The following is a 17,056-nucleotide window of genomic DNA, read 5'->3' on the forward strand; positions in this document are numbered from 1 at the left end:
TGTATTATGTCAAGGCTGTGTACGCGAGATGACAAGTACGTATTCGGGCTTTATTGTGGAATTTTGACCGTTTAGGGATCTTAGGTTCTTATGTTCATTAGATATGAAGTTGTTTTGTCATGTTAAATTCTCCATTTACTAAATTAACCCGTACGTGTCTTATAGGGAGTGTTATAAGAAGGCAAGGAGAGAGGCGAAGCTCGCGGTCATGGCGGCTAAGACTGCAGCTTTTGAAAGATTGTATGAGGAACTTGGGGGAAAAGGAGGGGATATGAAGCTATATAAGTTAGCCAAGATTAGGGAGTGGAAGACTCGGGACCTGGATCAAGTGAGGTGCATCAAAGATGAAGACGGTAAGGTATTGGTGGAAGAGGCGTGTATCAGGCGTAAATGGCAGGAGTACTTCCATAGACTCTTGAACGAGGAAGGGGATAGGAACATCGTGCTGGGTGAGTTGGAGAACTCAGAGAGTCGAAGAAATTTTGGGTTTTGTAGGTGTATTAAGTGTAGGGAGGTTGATGTGGCAATACGAAAGATGAGCAGGGGTAAGGCGAGTGGGCGTGACGAGATCCCGGTGGAATTTTGGAAAGAAGCGGGGTAGGGTAGGCTTGGAGTGGCTTACTAGCATGTTTAACGTCATTTTCAAGACGAAGAATATGCCCGAAGATTGGAGGTGGAGTTTGATGATTCCGTTGTACAAAAACAAAGGTGATATCCTGAACTACCACAATTGTAGGGGTATCAAGCTATCGAGTCACACTATGAAGGTTTGGGAGAGGGTGGTGGAGAAGAGAGTGAGGACAAGTGTATCTATCTCTAAGAACCAGTTCGAATTTATGCCGGGACGATCAACTACAGAAACCATTCACCTTGTGAGACGATTGATGGAGCAGTATAGGGAGAGGAAAAAGGACTTGCACATGGCGTTCATTGACCTTGAGAAGGCTTATGATAAAGTTCTGAGGGAGGTGTTATGGAGATGTTTGGAGGTTAGCGAAGTCCTAGTAGTGTATATTAGGGTGATTAAGGATATGTACGAAGTTGATAAGACTCATGTGAGGACTGTGGGAGGAGACTCAGAATATTTCCCTATGGAGATGGGGTTGCATAAGGGATCAGCCCTTAGCCCGTTTTTGTTTGCCCTAGCATTGGATGTGTGACATGACACATACAAGGGAGGGTGCCATGGTGTATGTTATTTGCCGACGACATAGTACTACTGATTGACGAGACGCGAGGGGGTGTTAACGCTAGGTTGGAAGTATGGAGACAGACACTGGAGTCCAAAGGTTTCAAGTTGAGTAGGTCGAAAATTGAATACTTGGAGTGTAGGTTTAGTGATGAGAGGCATTAAGAAGAAGTGGAAGTAAAGATTGATACTCAAGTCCTTCCCAGGAGAGATAGTTTCAAGTATCTTGGGTCTACAATCCAAGGCAACGGGGAGATTGACAAGGATGTTACTCACCGATTTGGAGTGGGTTGGATGAGATAGAGGCTAGCTTCAGGGGTTTTATGCAATAAGAATATGCCGCCTAGACTTAAGGGCATGTTCTACAGGGTGGTGGTTTGACCGTCTATGTTGTATGGAGCTGAGTGTTAGCCCGTCAAGAAGTCCCATGTCCCGAAGATGAGCGTAGCTGAAATTGGGATGTTGAGATGGATGTGTGGACATACTAGGAAAGACAAGATAAGTAATGAAGTTATTAGGGACAAGGTAGGAGTGGCATCCATGGAAGCCAAGTTACGGGAATCGAGGTTGCGATGGTTTAGGCATGTGAGAAGGAGAGACATAGATACCTCGGTCAGGAGATGTGAGAGGTTGACCATAGCAGGCTTGAAGAAAGGCAGGGGTATGCCAAAAATGTATTGTGGAGAGGTGATTAGGCAGGACATATCGGTGCTTCACCTAACCAAGGACATGACTAGCGATAGGAATGTGTGGAGGTTGAGGATTAAGGTGGTGGGTTGATAGGTAGTTGTGAGTTTCTCCTAGGTTTACCAGTAGTACTAGTAATATTCTTGTTGTTGGTTGAAAGTTACTTCCTTCTAGTTATTGGTATCTCTTCTGTAATTGCTTAACCTTAATTGAAGTTATTAGTATCTCTTCCGTAATTGCTTAACCTTAATTGAATTTACTATTTTCTCTTCAGTAATTGATTAGCCTTAATTGAAGTTTGTTATCCCTTTCATGCTATCTCTCTTATCGTCGAATTGTACTTTTGTGGAATCATTGTTACACATTATCTCTCCCTTGTTGAGCTATTATTGTTGAGACCCTTATTCCCTGTTGTGTCTTTCGTTGTGAGCTCGTTCTTCCATTTCTTTGTGTTCTGAAGTTCTTATGTTGATTTACTTGTCGTATTCTCATGTTATTGTTGTTGCTGTTGTACTCAGTGTTGTTGAGCCGAGGACTATGCGTGGTTGTGGTATTGAAACTATTTTGAGTAAATGTTGTGGCATATGGGCACATCATGTGAAAGTTATTTTATAGTGTTGTTATGTTTTGGCAAACGTGTTATTGTTGAGAGGATTATTGGGGTGTTTGCACGTGAGTTGTCCGTGCTATTATTGTTATTGATATATGCATATGCAGCATGACAAGGCAGGCTATATATGTGGGTTTGCGCATGTGGAGAGACAATGTGGGAATATTATTATGCGCGTGTGGCGAGCCAAGGCAGGCATTTACTTTATTATTACACAAGTGGCGACACAAGGTGTGCTATGTCGGGGAATGATTTGTGATGACTTGTGATGGCCCCGGGGCATTGTTGTTGTTTATATTTGTGCAGTGGTGTGCCTACCTTGTGTGAGTTTTACCTTGTATATTTTGTGGTGATTGTTTCTTATGTGCCATTCATTGTCTCTACTCTTACTTGTTGGCTTGAACTGTGATAGAACACTTGCACAAGCATACACGTAATTAATCACCCATATCGGTTTAACACGATGAATCCTGATGTTATTGACCATTTACATGTACTCTCATCTACTTGCCTTCTGTGGGAGAGTTCTTCTATTGGAACGTGAGTTGTCCGTATGGTCATGAGTCATTGTTATTGCTGGCACGTGAGTGGTCCGTGTGGATATTAGATATTGTCACACTCTTGGCATGTGAGGCGTCCGTGCAATTATGAATTGTAATGTGGGCACGAGATGCCAAGTGATTAGGGTTCATGAATTAGGACCCGTGATTTGTGATTATGAGGTTTGGTACCTCATGGTAATTATTGAATAAATCTGGTGTAAAAGCGATTGTTCTTATTGAGTTGTTACTTGTTTTCCTTTATTTGTTTTCATCAGACTTAAAATGTGTTCAACTTACTCTACATCACTTTTACCTGTTTCCTTCCTATTGCTAATTGTTGTTTCTAGTGTTTCATTGCGAGTATTGTTTTTCCTTCCTTACCATGCTTAGCTTTATATTAACATTGTTTCCCTGTTAGTTCACCTAATTCTTGTTCAGATTGTTTAGTCCAATAGGTTTCTCTACTGTCCCTCGTCATTACTCCACCCAGGTTAGTCTTGATACTTACTGGGTATCGTTGTGGTGTACTCATGCTATGCTTCTGCACACTTTTGAGCAGATCCAGGTACCGCGGATGTTTGTTGATCATTAGCTAGCTGATCGGGCATTGCTGTGGAGACTCAAGGTATACCTGTTGTTGCATTCGCAGGACTCAGAGTCACCTTGTACTGTTTATTTCTATTCCGGAACAATTGTACATAGGAATTTTCTAGCAAACTCAGTAGAGCTTAAGACTTATACTACCGGTTTTGGGATATGTGATTTTGTATAGAAAGTTTTTGTTTTATAGTTATAGTTGTTGGTTAAATTTTGTCATTATCTCTATAAGTGTTAGGCTTACCTAGTCCTAAAGACTAGGTGCCATCACGACATCCTACGGAGGGAAATCGAGGTTGGGGCAAGTTGATATCAGAGCTCTAGGTTCATAGGTGCTACGAGAGCGAGTTTAGTAGAGTCTTGCGGATCAGTACAGAGACGTCTGTACTTATCTTCGAGAGGCTACTGAGCTATTAGGACAGCTTTACTTCTTTTATTCCTATTGTGCGCGTTTATTGATCTCGGAGTTTGAGCCTTGTCATTATATTCTCTCACAGATGGTGAGGACACGAGCTGCAGTTACTGATGATGCTGCCGCCAGAGCCGGTGCTGCTAGGGGCTGGGGCCGAGGCAAAGGCCGATGAGGAGCACGTTCCGCAGCTAGAGAACCTGTCAGAGCAGTAGTTGAGGAGCCGCCACTAGCTCCAGTTGGGGGACAGGTACCGAAGGCTCCTGTTGTTACCCCCTATACTTTAGGAGACTTTAGCACAGTTCCTGAGCACGTTTGGTACATTGTCTCAGGTGGGGTTGATTCCGGTTGCACTAACTACTTCGCAGACCGGGGGAAGTGCTCAGACTCCCGTCGCCCGTACTCTAGAGCAGCGATTCTACATTGGTCAGGTTCCAGGTGTCATGCCAACACAACCTGTTATTCCGGTTTAGCTTGAGGTTAGGCCAGGGGAAACGAAGGAGGAGCATATTAGACTTGCGAGATTCAAGAAGTATCACCCTCCTACTTTCAGTGGTTGGGCTTCAGAGGATGCCCATGATTTTCTAGAGGAGTGCTACTGTATTCTCTGTTCTATGGGTATTGTGGAGATGAGTGGGGTTGCTTTTATTATGTTTCAGCTTAAGAGAGCGTCATATCAGTGGTGTCAAGCATATGAGTTGGGTAGTCCGACCGATGCAGCTTCACTTTCATGGATTTAGTTTTTAGAGATGTTCTTGAGAGAGTTTGTTCCCTAGATCCTTCGTGATGCATGGCACACGGAGTTTGAGCAGCTGTGCTAGGGTACTATGTCACTGTCAGAGTATGCCATTAGATTCAGTGATCTACAAAGACATGCACCTACTTTGGTTTATACAGTTAGAGAGCGAGTCCGCAGGTTCATTGAGGGGCTTTAATCATGATATCCGATTTTGCATGGCTCGGGATTTAGAGTCGGATGTTCCATTTCAGTAGGTAGTAGAGATCGCTCACTGATTAGAGGGCATATGGGACCAGGGGATAGAGGACATGCGGGGTGAGGAGAGAGAGAAAAAGGAGGCTAAGAGGCCTCGCAGACCGGGAGGATCTACTGGTCCCTATTTTGGAGGCAGTGTACAACATGGTAGATGTTTTGTGGGTCATCCAATTCAGTTTGCACTTTAGGCTTCGCACGGTGTTTCAGATACCCATAGGTCTCAGAGAACCTGTACCGGACAGCTTCCATAGCCACGCTAGCGGAGAGGTTGCTTTGAATGTGGAGATACCATCCACATGGTGAGAGATTGTCCCATACTCTGGATAGATATGTCACAGGGGGGTATTCAGGCTATGCGTTCTGCTCCAGTTGCTGATATCCCTGCACCGCCAGCTTGGGTGCAGGTCAGGCGGGTAGAGGGCGCCCAAGAGGGGGAGGCCCGGCCCGTTGATGTGCTTTTCTATGGTAGTGATGAGGCCGCTGCACCAGATGATGTCATACATGTATGGTTTCAATTTGTTATAGAGGAGCATCATTTATATTTTGTTTCGGTTCTACTTATCGGGGTGAGTCCTCCTATGTTGCTTCACATATGGGTGAGTTTCATGATTTTGTACTCTGCTTATATGTTTACCCTTGTTGGGAGATTCTATAGTGGTAGCTCGTATCTATTGTTTTGTTTTGTTCACTATTGAGAGCTATGAGGCTATGAGTGACTTTCTGTTATCCATTACTGTAGGTTTTGATGTGATTTCGTGATGGTTGGTTACAATTTGGATTTAGATGCTCTGCTGGTATGAGGGTTCATTATGTGTTGTGATTTTGTTTAGCGAAATTGAATTAGTGGAAGGTTTTGGTTGGTATGATGTGTATACTACTTGTGATTTAGAGCTGGGGATGGGATCCTCACGTCTTCATGTGATTTGATATGTTTGAACCAGGACGCGATGGAGTTATATCAGGATGAGATCCTTGTGATTTGTTCATATACTTTGATTCTCCCTTGTGGAATTGATTCGTAGTATGCTACTGATAGGGAGTTGTGCCTGTTGGGCTTGTTTGATAGTTCAATTATGTATTTCTCTTTGCATACTTAGCCATATTCGTATTGTGCTTATTGGGTTTTAGCTTGCAAAATGTGTATGCCCAAATGGTGTTGATTGTGACTTGTCAATTCGAGTGAATGGTTATGAGATCCTCATATTTCTTGCATCCATTTCAGCGTTGTGAAGGTCTGGGATGAGGTTTTGGCTGTGATGAGGTTATTCGTCAGTGTTGTATTTGATTATGGGCAGCTATTGTGGCCAGAGTTATTGTTATGGGCATATGTGTGAGGTATTATGTCGTGTGGTTGTACCGTGTGGGTGTAGACACGAGTTGTTACAACTGGTTGAGGCTGATACCGTGTGTGGAGGTGGAAATCGGGTCCTTTCGAAATGATCGGATGGTGAGAAATTTTGTTCTAAGGTTATCCGTGTGGGTGTAAGGAATATTTTTCAGTTGGGATGGTGTCATCGAGCCTATATGGATTGGGGTGACATGGGATCACCTGCGAGTATATGTATGGTGAGTACACTCAGTGATTTGATGACTTCAAAACGGTTCTTGGCACGTTCGAGGACGAACGTTTGTTTAAGAAGGGGAGAATGTAATGACCCAATTAGTCGCTTTGAGAATTAGCGTCCCGTTCGATGGCTTAAGGTCTCGAGCAACTTCGTATTATATAGGTCTCGAGCAACTTCGTATTATGTATTATGACTTGCATGTGTGGTCGAGTTCAGATTTCAGATGATTCAAGATTGATTTGGTTGAAGGATTCTTGTTTTAGAAGCTTAAGCGGTAAGAGTTGTCTGGAAGTTGATTTTTGTATAGACGGCCTCAAAATGGCATTTTGATTATTCCCATAACTTCGTATGGTGATTTTGGACTTAGGCGTGCGTCCGGATTTGGATTTGGAGGTTAACTGGCCAGTAAAGGCCATAGATGCGGCGAATGTCTCGCAAATGCGAGTGCGCAGGTGCGGAAATGCTGGGCAGAAAGGTTATAATTCGAGGGTTAGCCATTTTATCATATTTTGAGTTGTAGACTTCGGATTTGGGAAATATTTGAGGGGTTCTTCACGTGGTTGTTTGGGGTAAGTGATCTTTACCCATATTTGATTTTATTTCATGATTTTATCTTTGTTTTTATCATTAAATTAGTGAATTGAATGGAAGAAATGGGAATTTGGTAAAATCGTTCAAAAATATAAAATGAGGATTTGAAGGGTGATTTGATATCGGGATTTGATAAAGTTGGTATGGTTGGACTCGTATCGGAATGGGTGTTCGGATTTTATAAATTTTTTCGGGTTCCGAGGTGCGAGCCCGGGGGTTGACTTTTTAGTTTTGTTAAAGATTGAAGCTTTATTATCCGAATTTGTTTCCAATGAGTTTTATTTATGATTTAAAGTTATTTTGGCTAGATTTGAGCCGTCCGGAGGTTGTTTCACTCGAGAAGGTCATTTTAGAGTATCAGTCTAGCTTCTTTGAGGTAAGTATCTTGCCTAACTTTGTGTGGGGGAACTGCCCCTTAGGATTTGAGTCATCTGTGCTACTTGTGTCATTTGAAGACCGTGTATGCGAGGTGACGAGTACGTACTCGGGCTTAATTATGAAAATTTGACCGTTTAGGGTTCTCAGGTTCTTATGTTCATTAGATATGAAGTTGTTTTGTCATGTTAAATTCTCCATTTACTAAATTCATCCTTACGTGTCTTATTTGGAATTAATTGATTCATGTTCTACCCATATTGCCAATTAAACTCTTATGTGCCTTAACTGAAGTTGTTGCCTCTTTTATTGTCATGCTATCTTCTCTGTAATTGCTTAACCTTAATTGAAGTTATTATTATCTCTTCCGTAATTGCTTAACTTTAATTGAAGTTATTAGTATCTCTTCCGTAATTTCTTAACCTTAATTGAAGTTATTAGTATCTCTTCCGTAATTGCTTAACCTTAATTGAAGTTACTATTATCTCTTCCATAATTACTTAGCCTTAATTGACATTTGTTATCCCTTTCATTGTTGACATATTCTTTTTTGGGGTCATCGATCCATGCTATCTCTCTTATCGTCGAATTGTACTTTTGTGGAATCATTGTTACACATTATCTCTCCCTTGTTGAGCTATTCTTGTTGAAACCATTATTCCCTGTTGTGTCTTTCTTTGTAAGCTCGTTCTTCCATTTCTTTGTGTTCTGAAGTTCTTGTGTTGATTTACATGCAGTATTCTCGTGTTATTGTTGTTGTTGCTGTTGTACTCAGTGTTGTTGAGTCGAGAACTATGCATGGTTGTGGCACTGAAACTGTTTGGAGGAAATATTGTGGCATAAGGGAACATGTTGTGAAAGTCATTTTATTGTATTGTTATGTTTTGTCACACGTGTTATTGTTGAGAGGATTGTCGGGGTGTTTGCACATGAGTTATCTGTGCTATTGTTATTATTGATATTTGCACATGCGGCATGACAAGGCGGGCTATATATGTGGGTTTGCGCATGTAGCGAGACAATGTGAGAATATTATTATGCGCGTGCGGCGAGACAAGGCGGGTATTTATTTTATTATTGCGCAAGTGGCGACACAAGGTGGGCTATGTCGGGGAATGATTTGTGATGAGTTTTGATGGTCTAGGGGCATTGTTGTTATTGATATTTGTGCAGTGGTATGCCTACCTTGTGAGAGTTTTACCTTGTACATTTTGTGGTGATCATTTCTTATGTGCCATTCATTGTCTCAACTCGTACTTGTTGGCTTGAACTGTGATAGAACACTTGCACAAGCATACACGTAATTAATCACCCATATCGGTTTAAGAAGTTGAATCCTGATGTTATTGACCATTTACATGTACTCTCGTCTACTTGCCTTATGTGGGAGAGTTATTTTATTGGCACGTGAGTTGTCCGTGCGGTCATTAGTCATTGTTATTGTTGGCACGTGAGTGGTCCGTGTGAATATTAGATATTGTAACGCTCTTGGCACGTGAGTCGTCCGTGCAGTTATGAATTGTAATGTGGGCACGAGATGCCAAGTGATTAGGGTTCATGAACTGGGACCCGTGATTTGTGATTATGAGGTTTGGTGTCTCATGGAAATTCTTGAATAAATCTGGTATAAAAGCGGTTGTTCTTATTGAGTTGTTACTTATTTTCTTTTATTTGATTTTATCGGACTTAAACTGTGTTTAGCTTACTCAATAACATTATTACCTGTTTGCTTCATGTTGCTAATTATTATTTCTAGTGTTTCATTGCGAGTATTGTTTTGCCTTCCTTACCATGCTTAGCTTTATATTAACATTGTTTTCCTGTTAGTTTACCTTAATACTTGTTCATATTGTTTAGTCCAGTAGGTGTCTTGACTGTCCCTCATCACTACTCCACCGAGGTTAGTCTTGATACTTACTGGGTACCGCTGTGGTGTACTCATGCTACGCTACTGTACACTTTTGTGCAGATGCAGGTACCGCGGATGTTTGTTGATCATTAGCTAGATGATCGGGCATTGCTGTGGAGATTCAAGGCATACCAATTGTTGCATTCGCAGGACTCAGAGTCACCTTCTGAAATTTTACCTTGTACTGTTTATTTCTATTCCGGAATACTTGTACTTAGGAATTTTCTAGCAAACTCAGTAGAGCTTATGAATTGTATTACCGATTTTGGGATTTGTGATTTTGTATAGAAAAATTTTGTTTCATATTTATAGTTGTTGTTTAAATTTTGCCATTATCTCTGTAAGTGTTAGGCTTACCTAGTCCTAAAGACTAGGTGCCGTCACGACATCCTAAGGAGGGAAATCGAGGTCGTGGCACGGTTGGTCTTGAATGTTGATATTCTTTGTAACGGATGCTCATTAAATGCTACCCGATATCAAATCTTTGAATCTTTTTATTGTCAGCTACTCTGCCTTCGGGATCCGTTTAACACCGGCCAAACACTCGTGTCCGGTGCCAGTCATCTGCTGACTCACGTTCTACCTGTCTTTGGTTCCACGTGTCATCTCATCATTCCGCAATTGTCACCGAGCAATTTTCCCCCATATATATAGTGTCACATATACTTTCCACTACCCGTTACTAAGTACCTGCAATGCTAACATCAACTTGAGTGAAGTGGATTTTTAGCTAAGCTGCTTCAAAATTACCTTTTGAATTTATATTTACCAAATCTGTTAAGCAAATCATGTACGTAATATTTATGTATTAGAGATAAGTTCTCTGATTTGCTTCGAGTATTTTGACAGCTCCGGCACCATCTGCAACGCACTTTAACATTACGACGATATTGGATTTGGGTGTAAAACATTCGTTTCATTTTTTGTCCTTAATGAGGTTGTCAAGAACACATACTACCTATATTTTCAAGAAAAAAAAAGCTCGACGAACCCTTAGACTGGTCTCTATATACACGTGTGCATTTTTGGTTGTAGCAGGAAATTAGTAAACTTTTGTTTCTAAGTATTCTCTAAGCAGAAAGACATGAGGCAAGAGCTTTGCAGTACCTCCACAATCAACATATTCAGCTGGTTCACTACTTTTCATGTCAAAATCAGGTCCAAAATTTGTGTAACTTTGTGGTTTCTTCAGTTCTTTCTCATTTAGCACAAGTACATCAGGACTTCTTTTTCTCACAGAATACATTGTTTCCCTCTTCTTTTTGATGGAGAAGGAGGGGTTATTGATGAAGATAGTGGGTTTCTGTGATTTTCGATGGTATATTGGCCTTGCCGGTGGTAAATGAGAAGGGGTAGTGGGTACCCAACTGCAGGTTTAAAAGAACGGTCTCATTCGACGAGGAAATCTGTTAGGATTAGGGGTGAATCTGTCTACTTAGCTAACGGTAAGGTTATATTTGGACAGAAAATATGACAGAGAATAAATGTGAACTATTTATTAAAGTAGAAGAATATATTTGACCCTTTTCCCTTATTTAATTCAATCAACTACATTTCAGTGATAAATTAGTTCAGATCAATTATTTAAACACGTTGTATCCATTCAGTTTCAATTTATTTTAAAATAAATAAATTAGTAAATACATATATTTATGACGTGCAACACCAACAACAACAATAATAAACTCAGTACAATCCCATAAGTGGAGTCTAGAAGGATAGTATGGATGCATTTTTACCCTTATCTTGCGAAGGTAGATGAGTTATTTTCAATAGACCCTCGACTCAAGCAAAACATAGTCACAACAATGTTTAAAAGAAATACATTAATGAAAAATTGGCATAATAGCCTTCATTTGAACTTGACTTAAAGTCGAAACATTATTAATGCACAGCCCATATTTTTACACATCCTCAATTGGTAACATAACATGAATAGAGTATTTGGGATGCTTGTTGAACATATATCTTTCAACCCAATCTTACTCAAAATAGCCAATTTCATAATGAATCACTTGGGACTTATATAATTTATATGAATATTGTGGGATTCAATTCTAAGAGAAGAGTTTAGCCAACATACCTCAATTGAGATTTCTTAAACTCTAGAAGGTTCCAGAATTCTTAGCAACTTCAATCTATTTTAGAAATATAACAAATTAAACCAAAATTAGGAAGATGATCATGGTTCTAGCTCACTTAAGCATTTTATCAAACACTAGGTGTGCATAACATTCAACTACCTCTAGTAATGGTGTTTCTTCCTCCAACAATACCTCCTTACCACCAACAAGAGATACTACAACATCCTTTGTCCACTAACTACCTTCTTAGCACCATTATAATCATCAATGAACTCACATCTACCAAATTCTGCTAATTAACTTGTTACAAAATCTCTACCACACCCAATAATCTAGTTTAAGTATTTATGGCTTCCAATCACCATCTCATAAGTGCTAGTACTTATTCCTTTCTCATTTATTCACTAACAATCCATGCATGTAGGTTTAAGAGTGAAAGATTACCTCTTGTAGACCAAATCTTGAAAGTCAACTTTTGGAGTGTTCTTGAGATTTTGAAGAAATCCTATGGAATCCAATATAAAACTTTGTTGTAACTAGTGATTGAGAAGTGAAATCATCATAAAAACACACTTAAAAACTCACCTTAGATGTGTATTTGAAGCCTTGGCCGGATGGGCGCGGATTTGGCCGCGCATCTGGCCGCGCATATGACACAGGTCCAGTAAAATGGTCATAACTTTCTGTATATATATCTAAATGACGAACGGTTTGATGTGTTGGAAACTAGATTCAAAGGGCACTAATATGATAGGTTATACACCATATAAATCTGCATAACTGGAGAGTTATGCTCATTTAAATTTAGATCTTGTGCATACTCACTTGAAAGTTTATCCCATCATATAATTTTCAACTTGACTTAGCCTTAGGGCTATTCTTCGACCATAAACCATTCTTAATGCACCTCATACTTATATTATCATCATCAATTGATATCACTCAAATTATCAGTCTTATTCATACCCGAATTAATATAATTAGCACCCGCCAATCTTCTTAATGGTCTTAAAATACTTTAAAATATTTCCGGGGTGTTACATTCTCCCCCACTTAAGAACATTCGTCCTCAAATGTTTTACAAGTAATTATTAGCCTCAGTATTATCCTCCTTTCACCTTAACCATTATATTTACTCGTTCTTGACTTCATATAGATCTTAGATATTCTTCCAACATTTCAGCTTCCTTAAGACCCCAAAATTTGGCTAACTCCCAAATGTTTCAAAATTTTCGGCAGAGTATCCTCTGCAATTGGGCCTAACCATCTGCCAGAGAATTACCAAAACCAGTCCTAACAACATATACATTAACCAATGACGCAACATAACATTAAAACAATGTCAACTGTGGCCTCACGAGCAGTATACTCCCAAAAAGGAACACCTTTAACATAAGCTGCACAAATGATACGTAATTCATAGGGAACAATTTCATAGAATGATTACATAGCTATTCAAAAAAATAAGGGTACTTCTTATTCATATCTTCCTCGGCCTCCCAAGTAGCCTCTTCAACCCGTTTATTCCGCCATAGCACTTTCACGGAGGCAATTTCCTTATTTCTCAACTTTCGGACTTGCCAATCAATAATAGAAACTGGAATTTCTTCATAAGTCAATTCTTCATTAACCTCAATAGTCTCAACCGGAATAATGAATGTCGGGTCTCCAACTACTTTTTTCAATATAGACACATGAAACATCGGGTGCACTAATGACATTTCAGGCGGTAGCTCAAGTTTGTACGCTACCTCACCAATCCTTTGAATGATTTTGTATGGTTTGACATACCTCGGACCCAATTTCCCTTTCTTACCAAATCGCATTACACCTTTCATGGGAGAAACTTTCAAGAATACCTAATCATCTTCTCTGAACCCTAAATCCCTACGACGAACATTCGAATAGGACTTCTGACGACTCTGAGCAGTCTTCAACCACTCCTTAATCATTTTAACTTTTTCCATAGCATAATGTACGAGGTCTGGCCCTATTAACTCTGCTTCCCTAATGGGAGATCTACATCTCCTTCCATATAAAGCCTCGAACAGTTCCATGTGGATGCTAGCATGATAGCTATTATTGTATGAAAATTCTATAAGTGGTAAATGATCATCCCAACTACCTTTAAAGTCTAGAGCACAAGCGCGCAACATATCCTCAAGCGTCTGAATAATCCGCTCTGCCTGCCCTTCAGTCTGCGGGTGAAAGGCTATACTAAGATTCCCCTGAGTACCCAAACCTTGCTGAAATTTCTTCCAAAAATTAGCAGTGAATTGTGCCCCCCGATCAGAAATGATAAAAACTGGGGTGCCATGCAACCTGACTATTTCTTTGATATATAACTGAGCATATTGCTCCGCTGTGTCAGTAGACTTAACCGGCAAAAAGTGTGCTGATTTTGTGAGTCGATCCACAATCACCCAAATTGAGTCAAACTTGCGCGGAGTGAGCGGTAATCCTACCACAAAGTCCATATTAATCATTTTCCACTTTCACATTGGAATTTCTATGTTCTGTGCCAACCCACCAGGCCTTTGGTGTTCGGCCTTCACTTGCTGACAATTTGGAGATCTTGCCACAAAATCCGCCACATTCCTCTTCATATCATTCCACTAATAGACTTCCTTAAGATCATGATACATTTTCGTAGAATTTGGGTGTACGAAATACCTAGAAGTGTTAGCTTCAGTCATAATTCTTTCATGGAGACCATCTACATTTGGAACACATAGTCGCCCTTGGTACCTTAGTGTACCATCATCCATGCCAAGAGAAAAGGCCATGGTCTTATATTTATGAATCCCCTCTTTCAATTGCACTAACAATGGATCGTTGTATTGTTTCTCTTTGACTTCCACAACAAGTGATGATTCAACCCTATTTTGCACAATTACCCCTCCTTCACTAGAGTCCGCAAGAAGAACTCCCAAACTAGCCAATCGGTAAACTTCCTTGGCCAATGGCCTTTGACATGCCTCCAAGTGAGCCAAACTACCCATAGATTTCCGGCTAAGAGTATCCGCCACAACATTGGCTTCCCCGGATGATATAGAATATTGATGCCGTAATCCTTACGTAACTCAAGCCATCTTCTCTACTTTAGATTTAATTTCTTCTATTTTCAAATATATTGAAGGATCTTTTGGTCCGTGAATATGTCCACCTGGACCCCATACAATTAATGACGCCAAATCTTTAATGTAAACATCACAACCGCAAGTCCTAAGTCATGTGTTGGATTATTTTTCTCATGATTCTTGAGTTGTCTAGAGGCATAAATAATCATCTTATCTTGCCATATTACATCATTAGTGGAATATCTATATCAGATTTCTCTTTCATATGACCTCATAGGAATTGAGTTCAACAAAAATTTCCTTGATACGGTTATAATATTATTAGTACTTGCAACTTGTTTTCCCAAATTTCTCAACAAAAGACATTACTAGGCCAGTTTTCTTATGGGACCATCTGTTTCAAATGAATAACATCTACTAGCTTGCGCGCACACCCTGATAACATCAACCTGCATGGCATTGCCTCAATATGTGAAGTAACATCGTGCTCAGATCTTTCTTAGCCACCCTCTTTCCTCATTATAAGTCTTATAGGATTTTAAGAAACCACTCTACTTCCCTTGTGAACATTCTCACGATTCCTCTCTACTTCTAAACACTTCCCAAAACACATATCGACACCTTTCATATATATATATTTAGCCCGAATAGGGCCTTTTCTGAAACTTGAGATCCTCCTACATTCTTCAACGATGACTTCTTAGTTTTCCTTATAAGTGTAGGACTTAGTCCACCTGATTCCATCCTCGATGAGTAACTCACCTTATTCCCAGTATTGTAGTCACCAATATTGTTTTCTGGTATTGCAGCCTAAGAGCTATCATGTTAAACATGTTTGGTTCGTAACAAGCGTTCATCTTCTCTCAACCTGTTTCAAACATTTCCCCTTTGGTCTAGACAATATGTTGGTACTATACTTCCTTCGTGACTGGAGCATTCACTCCCACCCCATTTTCCCATTAATTCATAGTTGACAACCTCATTGTGCCACACATTTGTCTGCCTCCCATGAGCTCGTAGTGTCATTGTGCCTGGTATGTTGAGTTTTTTACACCATAACTTCATCACCAGTAGTCTCACTTTCCAATGTAATATGTAGACATGAACTCCCTCTAAATCTTTTAGTTGATATTCAGTGTCACTCAAGTCGGCTGCATTACAGTTGATCCTTTTATATGTTCTATTAACACGTGTGCTCTAGGCGAGTCCACCATTCTGATACGAACTATTTTGCGATAACCATGGCCATCTAAATTTATAGATGTTTTTATTCCAATTCTTCTTGCCTCATTCTTCCTAGTTAGTGAATAGCCATGCGTTCTTCCATACTTTACATGGTCTTTTCCCTTAGCTGGGAATTTATCCTGCTCGCCTCTCGACACTTGCTGGGATATCCGTGGGAAAGTGTGTTCATCCGTGTATCACTTAACACTTCCTTGCTTGTAAGATTCTTAAGAGACTCTCCATCAAGTCCCGATACACTCTTGGGTTATTATAACATCATATTTATCTCTCCCACGTGTTTTGTCTTTCTTAAAGCCTTGGAACTTTAGCTAAATTGCAAATCCATGATTAACTCATTCTAAGAACTCGCAAGCCTTTCACATTTGACCTGTAGTTCTTCCTTGGGTTCCATTGTCCCTGACTTTCTAACAAGTATAAAAACCTTTTTGCAAACCTTACTCTTAGTTTCTGGTATTGTTGACCCTGTCATGTCTGTTGTCACGTACAAAGAATTTACATTTCTTAACCTTCCACATTATTTTCGTACTAGTGGTTTATCATCTGCATATCCTCTCAGAGAATCACGTTACCTCTTACCACTTTTATATACTACCCATGTATTCAACTAAATATCCAAACATCATAGTTACACGACCCAACTCTCGTTTTATTGAACTTAAGTAGCTCACCATGGCCCTTCCCTCCCCACTTGGGGTGAATGTTTCATATTTCGACACAACTTTTGAATTTAGCAATTTGAGGAACACAAGTCCCACATCTCTAGTCCTCCTATATATGATCGACTATTAGGTAGATTTAAGTCCCCATGGTATTAACCTCATAAGTCCTCTACTCTTATTCAGCCACATAGGCTTGGGATCTAAATCCCTCGTGTCAATATCCTTTTTTGGAGTGTAACACCACTTCACACATTCTTGGGATTTTTATAACATTCATAAGGCTAGGGTCTTCTCATTGTGGGTTCAATTGACTCTCCTTTCATAACTTTTTGTCTCCCGTGAGAGACCTACACATTTATCATTACTCTCCAGGCTATGCCTTTCATATATCAGGTGCCTATGTAACAAATTTACATCTTAGAATCATACACATGGTTCCCACACTATTCATATGTACTAGCTAAGCTTAGGTATCATTTATCACGTCAATGCCTCTTTGGAGGTGGGTAATCACTTCTAG

Source organism: Nicotiana tomentosiformis, chromosome 3 (genome assembly GCF_000390325.3).
Source record: "Nicotiana tomentosiformis chromosome 3, ASM39032v3, whole genome shotgun sequence".
Classification (NCBI taxonomy): domain Eukaryota; kingdom Viridiplantae; phylum Streptophyta; class Magnoliopsida; order Solanales; family Solanaceae; genus Nicotiana; species Nicotiana tomentosiformis.